We start from the raw sequence: 11,022 nt of genomic DNA, 5'->3' as shown, positions 1-11,022 counted from the left end.
AAAAAAGGGAACGGGACTTACGTAGCTAAATGTTGGCATTCTCACCTGAGCCACTCCAGACACATCCATGTGATGTGCTCAGTGGGATAGGAGGAGGAAATAATTGATTTCTGGAGCTGCTGTTTTTAGAACCATTTTCAGAGAAATTCTTAGGACTGCGTGCTTCAAGCACCAGCTCGAGGCGTGAGACTGCTGAATGGAGAATTGGTCCTCTGGGGGAGATGTCATAAGGTAATTCTGGCCTTCTGATTTCTGTTGCTGCTCTGTGGCTCAGGTACTGGGAGAAAGGAGGTGGATGGACTGTCCTTAGCCTGCATTCATTTGGCAACAGAGTTAACAGCCCTGCCATTTAGACTGAGAATAATGCTTTTGTTCAGAGCTGTCTCTATTTTGTTCTATCTTTCAATGTCCTATTATTAAAAACTTCACTTTTTTTCTTATGTGCTGCAGCAGACAAAGTAGAAATTATTTCAGCTAAAGTTCAGTGACATGTTGTTAGTGTTTGCAGCTTGCAATAGCTTTGTACTGTCAAAAATGCTTAATTTGCAGAATGATGAAATATTAACTCTACCTGAGCTGACAGTAGGATAAGGATACACTGTACTTCTTCAGTTATATCTCTTCAGCACATCAGCAGCAGGTGTATGCATCTGAAGTTCCTGAAATAGCACTCTCTTCATGCAGTAACTGGGTGGCTCTATGCCAGAGCAGTTTAACATATTTTGGCAAATTCAAGTTCATGCTTGCTCAGAAACTGACTAGCTTGCAACAGTTCACACTGAAAATGGGTCTTTTTTAATATAATTACTGGGAAATAAATTAATGTTAAATGATTTGCACCTTAAACCATTTTCTTTCTCGTTTATGTCTAAAGCTTGAACTGCAGTGACTTTCTTGAGAATGATTTTTAAGATACCATCTCCACAGATGTCCGAGGAGGAGGAGTGAGGAGCAGTGATCTTGATGTACTTGGTGTTCCTTCAGTATTTCCTGAATTTTAATTTTTAATAAATACTGCATATGTACCCTCCACTTCTTGTGGACAGGAGGTATTTTACAATGTCTTCTACATAAATTCTACTTTTCATACATGACTATTTGAAAACTAGATCATGATGCAATAAACCCCCACTTTTTCTTATGGCATTGCTGAGGATAAAAACGTGTGAAATAGCTGTCAGTTCTGTTCTTCCTAATTGTTGTGACCAAGTTTAATTCTTCATTTTTGCCACTGTGAGATTTGGTGGCAGCTGACTGACGAATCTGGGTGAGGAACAGAGAAATCTGGGTATCTTTCTTGCTATCTTTTCTATTCATTCACTGGGCATGGAAGAAAGGAAGAGCTGTTTAGGGAATACTCCTGAAATAGTTAACTCTTGTTTGGAAGGTATGCGCTTCTGTTGTGGTAGGTAGAGAAATTGGTGATGATGCTACCTTGCAGCACTCCTTTCTCAGGAGAAAGCTTTCTTCTTCTGTACGCCTCTTTGTGGTCTTAAATTGTTCTCTTTGTACAGAAAACATGGTACACTGTGACCAGCATCACACAGTTGTACCAAGTCTCCTTATCTAATTAGCATTTTAGATTGTTTTGAGTACTAGATATATTTTATTCCATAAAAACACTTCTTAATGAAATCATAGATTATGAAATTGCTTGTTTAGAAAATGATGGTAGACTTAAAATCAACTTAAAATCAACTTAAAACAGATCTGTAATATTCTTCAATACTTCAGTAGCTCTCACTAGAAGCTAAGTCAGAGTTGTTTAGGGAATACAATGATTTTTAGTTAAGGAAGCAATGCACCCTTTGTGAACAGTACTCGATCGGGATTCCTTTCCCTGCTGATGCCCTTTGGATTGGCATGTTAATGATTTGTGAGGAGAAGGGCTTTGACAGTGCTGAAGGCTGAAGTGTTCACTTTGTGCTACAGACAATACTGTCACGCTGCAGCCTCAGTGCTGGGATGATGGGAGCTCCTTTTTTGAGATCCTGCTCAAATCTCACCACCAGAGCTGCATGGCAGGCATCTCCTGCGACTTCCAGCTTTGTTATCATTTTCTGTGGATCTCCATATGTCCTTCTGTGGCAGCTACCATTTTGCCTTTCACTATCTTTGTGGATAAGCTAATTAGTTGAAATGAAACCTGTTGATGAATTTTTAGGTAGGATTGTAAGTAAACTCAGCTGAGACAAGCACTTGTCAGTCGAACTAGATGATCTTAGAGGTCTTTTCCAACCTTGGCAATTTTTATGACTTGGGTCAGGAGCTCATTCAGTCCTGATGTATGCATTTGTCAACCTGTGTAGGTTCCAGTCCTAAACAAGGACAGAGAAAAGATGTTGGAGTTGTGTTTGCTGTCCCTGCTTTGTCTTCCCAATGTCTGGAGTCTGTATTGTGTAAAGTATTTTTATGCAGCTTGACATGAAATATTGCTGTATAGGAGGCTTGTGTAGGAGGCACACCTTGAGTTAGCTGCTGGGGTGGGAATTACAGTGTTAACTAATAAACCCTCAGCTTTTGTAGACCAGATTTTGAGTCTGCAGAATACAGAGCTCATAGCATAACTGATGTTTATCTACCACCCAAGATGGAATGAGTCTTGAATCTTTCTGCAAGTATTTCTGGTGGTCTTAATCTCTTCTGTGCCAGAGGCAGAGAAATAATGCATTCAATTTTGTCAAATTAAGTTTTTAGCCATGCATTTAAATTGATTAAATAAAGCAGCAGATTAAGGGGAGAAATACTATCTTAAATTACATTTCAGAGCTGATAGCATCTTAATGATGCTAAACCAAAGGTTTTTTTTTTTCAGTGGGTTTGTGGATATGAGAATCCATTCATCGTGTGTGCCAGACTTGGAATGCTGCTATATTAGAAATAAACTGACTTGCTCACTTCACTGGTGCAAGTAATGGCCACGCTTGGAAGTCGCTGCAAACGGAATAGGGAAGGTGCACACATGGTGTGTTCTGTCAAGCCCACTAAGGCTCCTGTTTGATCATCCTCGTGCTGAGAACAGACGTGTTGGGGGTTTTCCTTTGACACAACAACAGCGTCTTTGGCGAGTCGCTCTCCGACGGCTACATGACAGAACCAATTAGGGGAAAAAAGCCTGTCTCATGTTGTGCACTGAAATTCTGCTGTCTGCAGCCTTGTTCTTTCACCACCCTCTTTTTTTTCTCCTTAATATAGCTTTCGTCAGCCATCCATTGGTTTCTTTGTCCTGCTGTATGTGTGTATTTTCTTTCAGCGTTTTTCCTGCATGTAGTTCCTCCCCACCTCGCTTGTCATCTTTTTTGCTGTCTTAATTTGTCCTCCATTTCTTTTCCATCCGAAGAACTCTTTAAAAAGGTGACAAGAAAACAGAGCTGAAGCCAGGGGAAAGAGCTTTCCCAAACATCTGCCTTGTGCAGGGAGAGAGGAAGGAACAGAACAAACAGATCACAAATGCAGTTACCATTAAGCATAGTAAAAAAATAATGCTTTTGTGTTTTAAATGAATGCATAGAGTATAGCTCAACCTACTTTATCCTTTTCCTGATTTGTTGTATTTCTGTTAAATAAATTCCTGTTTAAGATTCATAGATAGGATCTGTTTCTATTTTGCTTAATTATGTATGTTTGAGTACATATGTTACATAAATTTTTTTCTTGTTAATTCTCATTACCACCTTAGCTAGCTTCATCTCTGACAAATAATGTGTTTACTCATCTGAAATGGTTCTTGAGACTTGAAGAGGTTCCTTGTGACCCAGGTTTTGCAGAATAATAATTAAACATAAGTAAGCATCTATATATAAATACACGTGTGTGTATGAATCATAGGAGTCATGCTTTGTTTGGAGGCATAACATGGTGCAGTGAAGTAGTCTGAAGCTTTGCAGTCTGTGTTCATGGTAAGAAATGCTAAGAGGTACCGAAACAGCAAGATTCTGTTAAATGAGCCTTCCTTATGCCTGTGTTGCTAAGATTATTGGAAATTTGTCTAGCATGCTGAACATGCTGCCTTCTCTTCTGTTATTTCAGACATTGTTAGGATGTAGGCATTTATGTATTATTGGAAGAGTGACTTCAGGCTCTTCCAACTGCAAATGCCCAAGCCATATGCTTGTGGAAATGCCCATTCATTGTAAAGAGGTGTTCTGTTTTGCTTTGAGAATAAGCTCTAACTGCAGCCAGAACTTTCTCCGTCTGTAGTATCACTATTACACTAAATACGCACCAGCATTCTTGTTAAAATCAATTTCATCTTCTGTATTGGAGCAGGCTCCTGTACAGAACAAAACTTCTGTGGCTGCTATCAAATTAACTTTGAATATCTTGCAGTAATCCCCTTGGCATCAGCAAACTATTTTTTTGCTAGGCACGAGGTAAGTTGGTCTGTTAGTCTTCACATGCATGCAGATACTAACTACTAATAGTCCGTTTTAGGTAGGTACCGTATGTGAAGTAGCTGCTTTAATTTTTACTTCTCTTTTCCCTCCTGTTGGTTGCATTGTTTCTTCAGCCTTCTTTCATTTGCTTTGAGCGTTCTTAAAGGAAAACTTTTGTAACAATGGAATCTGTGTGTGGGCCATAACCATGGAAACAGCATGATTTTACAGGGGTGGAACATGCAGAGAAATAAATTCTTAGAAAGTCAGGAGAGTCAAGTCTTATTTTAAAACAAAACAACAACTTATAAAATGCTGTTTCAGTACGACTCTGTTTTTCTTAACAAGTTAAACTTAGGAAACCAAGAAAGCAGGTTTCTCTTGTATTGTTTTCTGGGACTTCTAGCTCTGTTGGAATTGCTTGTGAGTATCCTTCCAGTCCTGTTTGTCGTCTGTTCTTTGTGTGTCCTTGGTGCTCATTTCTGCACCTGTGAAGTGTTTGTTCTCATTTCGTATTCTGAAGCATCTTCATGCTCAATGTGCTTAGAGTTCCTGTCGTACTTACAGCACAGAACAGCTATTCTGGCACACAGTAGTAATTTGTATTTTAGCACAGGAGCTATAAAATCCTGTCAGCTTTTGAAGATGTGGGTGACGTGTTGGAACGCTGCGTGTCACTAGTCCATCATGAGAAATGACAAGGGATCTTTGATGGTAGCAAGCAATGTCAAGACAGACTTTTGTTGTTGTTGTTGTTGTTGTTGTATTTTTTTAATAAAACATTCCACTAAAGCTATTGCTTTCAAGAGGCACTCTGTAGTACAAATGAGGAGAGCTCGATGTGGACAGAGTATGTGTCTGCTGTTGTCCCTGAGGCTTGCCTGAGGGCCTGAATTGGTGGGCTCATAAAATGTCAGAGGATTTCCAGCAGGATTACATGATCACAGGTCACAGTGCTGAAGATGCTCCTGGTACACCTGAGCCACTGCTTGCATACAGTTGTCCCTCCTTAAATGTCTTGAGCAGTTTTAGTTTCCTTGGCTTGTTCAGAGCACAACACATTTCCTTTAGCTCTGAACCATTAAAATACTAAGATCATTCTTATAATGTAGCTAACTTACTGTTAAAACAGTGCTTCCTGTTGAAGAGAGATCTCTGGAGGTCATTTATAAAGCTTGTGGGTGTCCAACATCAGCATCAGCACAGAGCTGTGGTAGGGACAGGACCATGACAGACCCTGCTGGGTGAGAGCAGTGATCCCACGGCCCAGCAGCAACAGAAGGTGCTGTTTAAATACTGTATGTACATCTGGCTCTGCATCCCTCGGCGTCTACTATTGCATCAAAGATACCAGCTGGTGCCTCCCTGCTGAGCCCTTCTCATCTTTCCCTGTTGACCTGCTGGATTCTGTATCTCCTTAAACTTGCTGATGCTACCTGCCTCTGTGCCTCCAGTAGCAGGAGCTTCAGGGAGCTCACTGTGCTCTCATCCAGCTGGAGCTATCTCCAGTAGTTTCTTCAGATAATTCCTACTACTCTTACTACGAACAGTGGTGCTGCATTTATTTTAGTTTCTTTCTCGTATAGTGAAATCTTTAAGCACCATGTTTTCAGTACCCTTCCTAATGACGGGCAAGGTTTCATAGCCTTTTTTTGTTGTTGTTGCTATTGATGGCTACTGCATTTGGTGCTGATTATTTCAGAGAAAACGGCAGTGACTTGGACTTCCTCCTGCAGTCAGAATGGCAGAAAGTGCAAGTGGTAAATGTGATTGAGGTATAGCTCAGAACATTCTTCCCTAGATGTGTTATATCACATCTATGTTGAAATGCATCTGCTGGCTCTTGGTAACGTTTTTTGTGAGGTCCTTTTGCAGTTTCTTCCCACTGGCCTGCCATTTGATTTGCCTATGCACAAGAGCTTTCTATTACTCATGGGCAAGAAAACAACTCTTGAGAAACCATGTTCCTGCCTTTTAGTCCATACCTTTCGTACAGGCAAAAGGGTATTCAGATATTGATTCTGTATTCCCTATAGAATCATTTGAGTTGGAAGGGATCTTTAAAGGCCATCTAGTCCAACTCCCCTGCAGTGAATAGGGACACCTACAGTTAGGTCAGGTTGCTTAGAGCCAAGTTCAGCCTGACCTTGAATGCCTCTGGGGATGGGACATCCACCACATCTCTAGGCAGCATGTGCCAGTGCTTCACTACCTTTATTGTAAAACACTTTTTTTCTTATATCCCGTTTAAATTTCTCCTATTTTAGTCTGAAACCATTTCCCCACGTCCTTTTCCCACGGACCCTGCTAAAGAGTTTTGTCCACTTTCTTATAGCCCCCTCCTTTAGTTACTCTCAGGTCTCCCCAGAGCCTTTTCCAGGTTGAACGGTCCCAACTCTCCCTTCCTCACAAGGGAGATGTTCCATCCCTTGGATCACTCTTATGCCCTTCTTCTGGATGCTCTCCAGCAGGTCCATGCATCTCCTGTACTGAGGACTCCACATCTGGACGCAGTATCCAGGTGAGGTCTCACCATTGCAGAACAGAGGGGCAGGATCACCTCCCTCACCCTGCTGGCCACGCTTCTTTTGATGCAGCCCAGAATACAGTTGGCCTTCTGGACTGTGAGGGCGCATTGCTGGCTCACGTCCAGCTTCCCACCCACCACTACCCTCAGGTCCTTTTTGACAGGGCTGTGCTCTATCCTTTCATTCTGCATCTTGTTTTGATAGCGAGGGCTGCTGTCAGTCAGGTGCAGGGCCTTGTGCTTGGCCTTGTTAAACCTCATGAGGTTCTCCTGGGCCCGCTTTCCAGGCCTGTCCAGGTCACTCTGGATGGCTTTGTTTCCTAGTATCAACTGATCCACTCAGCTTAGTGTCATCTGTGAACTTGCTGAGGGTGTGCTTGTTCCCACTGTGTGGATGTTGTGTAAATGAACCTAAAGTTTTCAGGTGTGTACTCTTCTAGTTGAGGTAAAGGAAAATGCAAGTGGGTTACATGGCATCTTAATGAGAACTTGGATTGTTTTCTGAAGTCAGTAACTAGTGTTTAACAGCTGTAAGCCAAGTGATTTAGGTGGAGTGTTTCCTTCAGCAGCAGAAGGGAAATTGTTACTGGAAACTCTTGAAAAGGCTTCTGTAGATGCTGTAAACTAAGGAGACCAAACATGGCTTTTGTTTTTGAATCACAGTGGGTGGGAAGCAGAAGGCAGGTATAAACAGAAGGCTGGGGGCAGCGAGATGAATGTCACAGTTAATTAGGTACTGCTTTGTCAGTTATGGAAATAAATACAAACTGATCGTGTTCCTGAGGCACGGGACGACTTCACTGACACTTGTGCTGCAATAATAGAATATTTTGCTCCTGCATATTTAAAGATCATCGCAAGATATGATGATGATCATACTGTAAACGTATTTAGGACCTGTTTTGTCACACGAACACATAATTAATTTTGTATTGTATTTGGGATTCAGAGACAACAGCTTGCGTTGACATTAACTGGTAAAACAGACCTCAAAATGTAATACAGAACATGCGCACTTCTTGAGGAGAGTCTGATAGCAACTCATTCTTGGCTGTTTCCTCATTAACCTTTTCAAAAGATGTAGATGAAAACGTTAAATCCTTACTGCTGATATTCACAGTTGGAAACAAGGATTTAAAAATAATAAATGTCTGCAGTGCAGCCTGGATCTCCTCTGAAGTTGGGTTGAAAACGAAAAATGTGTGGGTTTGTACAGTGAATTTTGTCAAGAGACAAAGAATGCTGGCAGGTTTGGTGGATGAGGGATCTGTCCTGTAGCTCTCTCTTCCCATCTCACCCGCAGCACCAGATACAAATCAATAGTTCATGGTGGATATTCACCTATTACTGTGCCTAAGGCAAATGCAGTAAGTATGTCAATAGGGGAAAAAAGTGAAGCAAGCAAGTGGTATTTTTAGTGCTGTTATGGTTAACTTACGAATACTGCAATCAGGCAATGGTGTCTGTAAAGCACAGAAGCTACTAAAATTAAAAAAAAAAAAGTGAAATTGAGGTGTGTAAGGGCAACCAAAAGTTTAGAGAAATGACTGTCTGTATTGTAGTGATGTTCACCTAAAATTGCCTTAATGGGAAATGATATAATGAGGGGCTGTTAACATTCAGCTCTGCAGAATGCTAAATTAGAAGGTTAGGTGAGGTTAGAAATAAGGTATGCACTTCTAACAAGGAAGTGAAAATATCTATATATTTAGTAGAGAGAGAGAGAGAGAGAGAAATGAACCAGTGGTTACTGTAGATCTTGCATGGAAATTTCATCATATTATAAATGCTATTTAATGGCTTTTCCTTAGAGAGGGTGCTGTCAGAATGAATTAATGAGAGCTCCAAGGTCTTTGCTGGATCGATCGTGGAGAAATTCTTGAGCTTCTCAACAAAAGTTAATTTGCAAAGAATAATTTACTAAGTTCATTTTAAGGGTGAGTTTTCAGCCTATTTGTTTGCTCTTGGAGGAAAGGAGACAGTTATATCTCAATGTCATTAAATAACAGAGGAGCATCTATCCTCTCATAGCAGGAAGGTAGCCTCTGAGGCAACTTTGTGCAGGTTTATTCCCACGAAAGCTAAAAGCTTGTATTTCTAAATGAATTGGGTACTGGTAGATAAATAGGAAAATCGCATCTTCTCATCTTCCCAGAGCTTGTGGTCTGAGGCTCCTCATGTGCTGCAAGCCTTTATTCTTTGCTGGAATGAGAGATCAGTTCCTGAACTGAATATCTGAACTGATTTCAAGGGGTTTCTGCTAGGTTGGAGTCAGTTGCTGCTGCAGTAAGGCAGGATGAAATTTCATGTGGTCAGCTCCTTACCACAGCTCTGGAAGGAGATCAGTTCTGCAGCCTGGGTAAGCATTGAGCCTCTGTCCTCAGCCACGGAGCCGTGCTCTCATCTTACTGTGAGGTAAGAACACAGAGCTCACAAAATATTCCTGCTTTCAGTGATTAGATGTTACTCTTGGAAAGAAGGATGTAAAGTTGTGGCTCCGTTTCCAGGAAAACATTTGAGGAGAGACTGCAATGCATAAATGCATAGTTTCATAAAAATAGTTTCAATTTTAATGGAAGATGAGCGTCTTGGTGTGCTGGATATCATAGAAAAGGCTGTTTGGGATTGCATCTGCAAAGCCTATGTGAGGAGTGCAGTGCCCCAAACCATTGAGCTGGACTTAGTGATCCTTGTGGGGCCATTCCAGCTGTGAATATGCTATGATCTCAGTGGGTACAGAAATAATCACAGTATTCCTTCTTTACAGTCAATTCCTTTCTGCTTTTCAGTAATTTCATGTAGGTAACTCATCTGCTTAGCAAGACTTTTGGGTAATGAACTTGTTCTGTTGCACCTCTTACATTGTTACAGCTTTTTTCCTGTTCTATTTTGGTCATCTGTGTATACTGTGAAGGAAACACTGATTGGAAATGACCTCTTGGGGCCGTCTACGTCATCATCCTGCTGTCTGACTAGGATTAAAATCAGCTTTACTTGGCCTATTTTACCTTTCCTGGCAATGTGTAAAGTTTGTTTGCTCATGTTCCCAGCAGCAGGTGTCCCAAAATGCTGACGTTCCTGTGAGCTGTACTGGAGCAGAGGGACTGTCCTGGCAGCCTTGGTGTGTGTGGCTGTGCTGTGTTTTAGGAGTGCTGCAGAGACAGCCTTGCACTTTTGGAAGTGCTAAATGTGGCTGTGTGAGCTCTGCTACACTGAGTGAGAAATGGGGGAAAGCTGGATGACCAGAGACTAGAAAAGGAGCAAACTCATTGCATTGCAAAATCTGCAAGTGTGTAAAAGCAGTGTGAAATCAGTAAATGCGTGGTCTCAGTTTACTTCTCAGTGAATGAAGTATTTAAGATGTTGCCAGAAGCCACTAATCTGCTTTCAGTGTTAGACGTTGAATGAAAAACTGTATTTGGAGAACAAGCTTAAACAGTTTCAAGCCAGAGAAGATGAGAATGCACTGGAGAGATAGAATAGACCCAAAGGTAGGAAGGGTCATGAAGCTAACCTCCAAAATTAAGGATGGGGCTCTGTAACTAGTAAAAATACGTGACATAACAAACGTTCACTTACTGTTGTGTTAAATGTACAAACAGACACAAAAATACCCAGAGTATTGGTACTTTTGTTTGCAGTTGTGATAATATCTGCTTCATTTTATGCTACTATGAGTTCGTATTTTTGTAGTAGTTGGTGTTTTCCAGAGTTAAGATGCATTAGCCTATAGTGGACTTCATGGTAATACTTAATGGAAATACTTGAAAAATATGATGCAGATACCTCATTAAGTGCATTTATGCAATTTTCAGTTGACTGATGTGGCCTTCAGTTTTTCAGGTTTTCTCCTACTTGTTTTTAACTTGCATGCTTCAACTAGTCTTGGAAAACAGTCTCTTGTACTTGGTTGTATTAGAGGAATGTGCATTTGCTGGAGGCATGCTCCTCCCAGAGGTGCATCATCTCTCCAGTTAATGGACTTACAGAGTTATTTTGCAGCATAACGTGGAAGTACTAAATCATTACAGTTGTTGACTTAAATATAGTAACAGTGCTGATCTTGTAGGTTCCTTTGGCTCGGTCCCACTGTGGTCCTTGGGATCGAAGGAAATGTTA

The sequence above is a fragment of the Meleagris gallopavo genome, chromosome 3, assembly GCF_000146605.3.
Source record: "Meleagris gallopavo isolate NT-WF06-2002-E0010 breed Aviagen turkey brand Nicholas breeding stock chromosome 3, Turkey_5.1, whole genome shotgun sequence".
Lineage (NCBI taxonomy): Eukaryota > Metazoa > Chordata > Aves > Galliformes > Phasianidae > Meleagris > Meleagris gallopavo.
The sequence above is the reverse complement of the archived record's forward strand: the minus strand, read 5'-3'. Positions refer to the sequence as shown.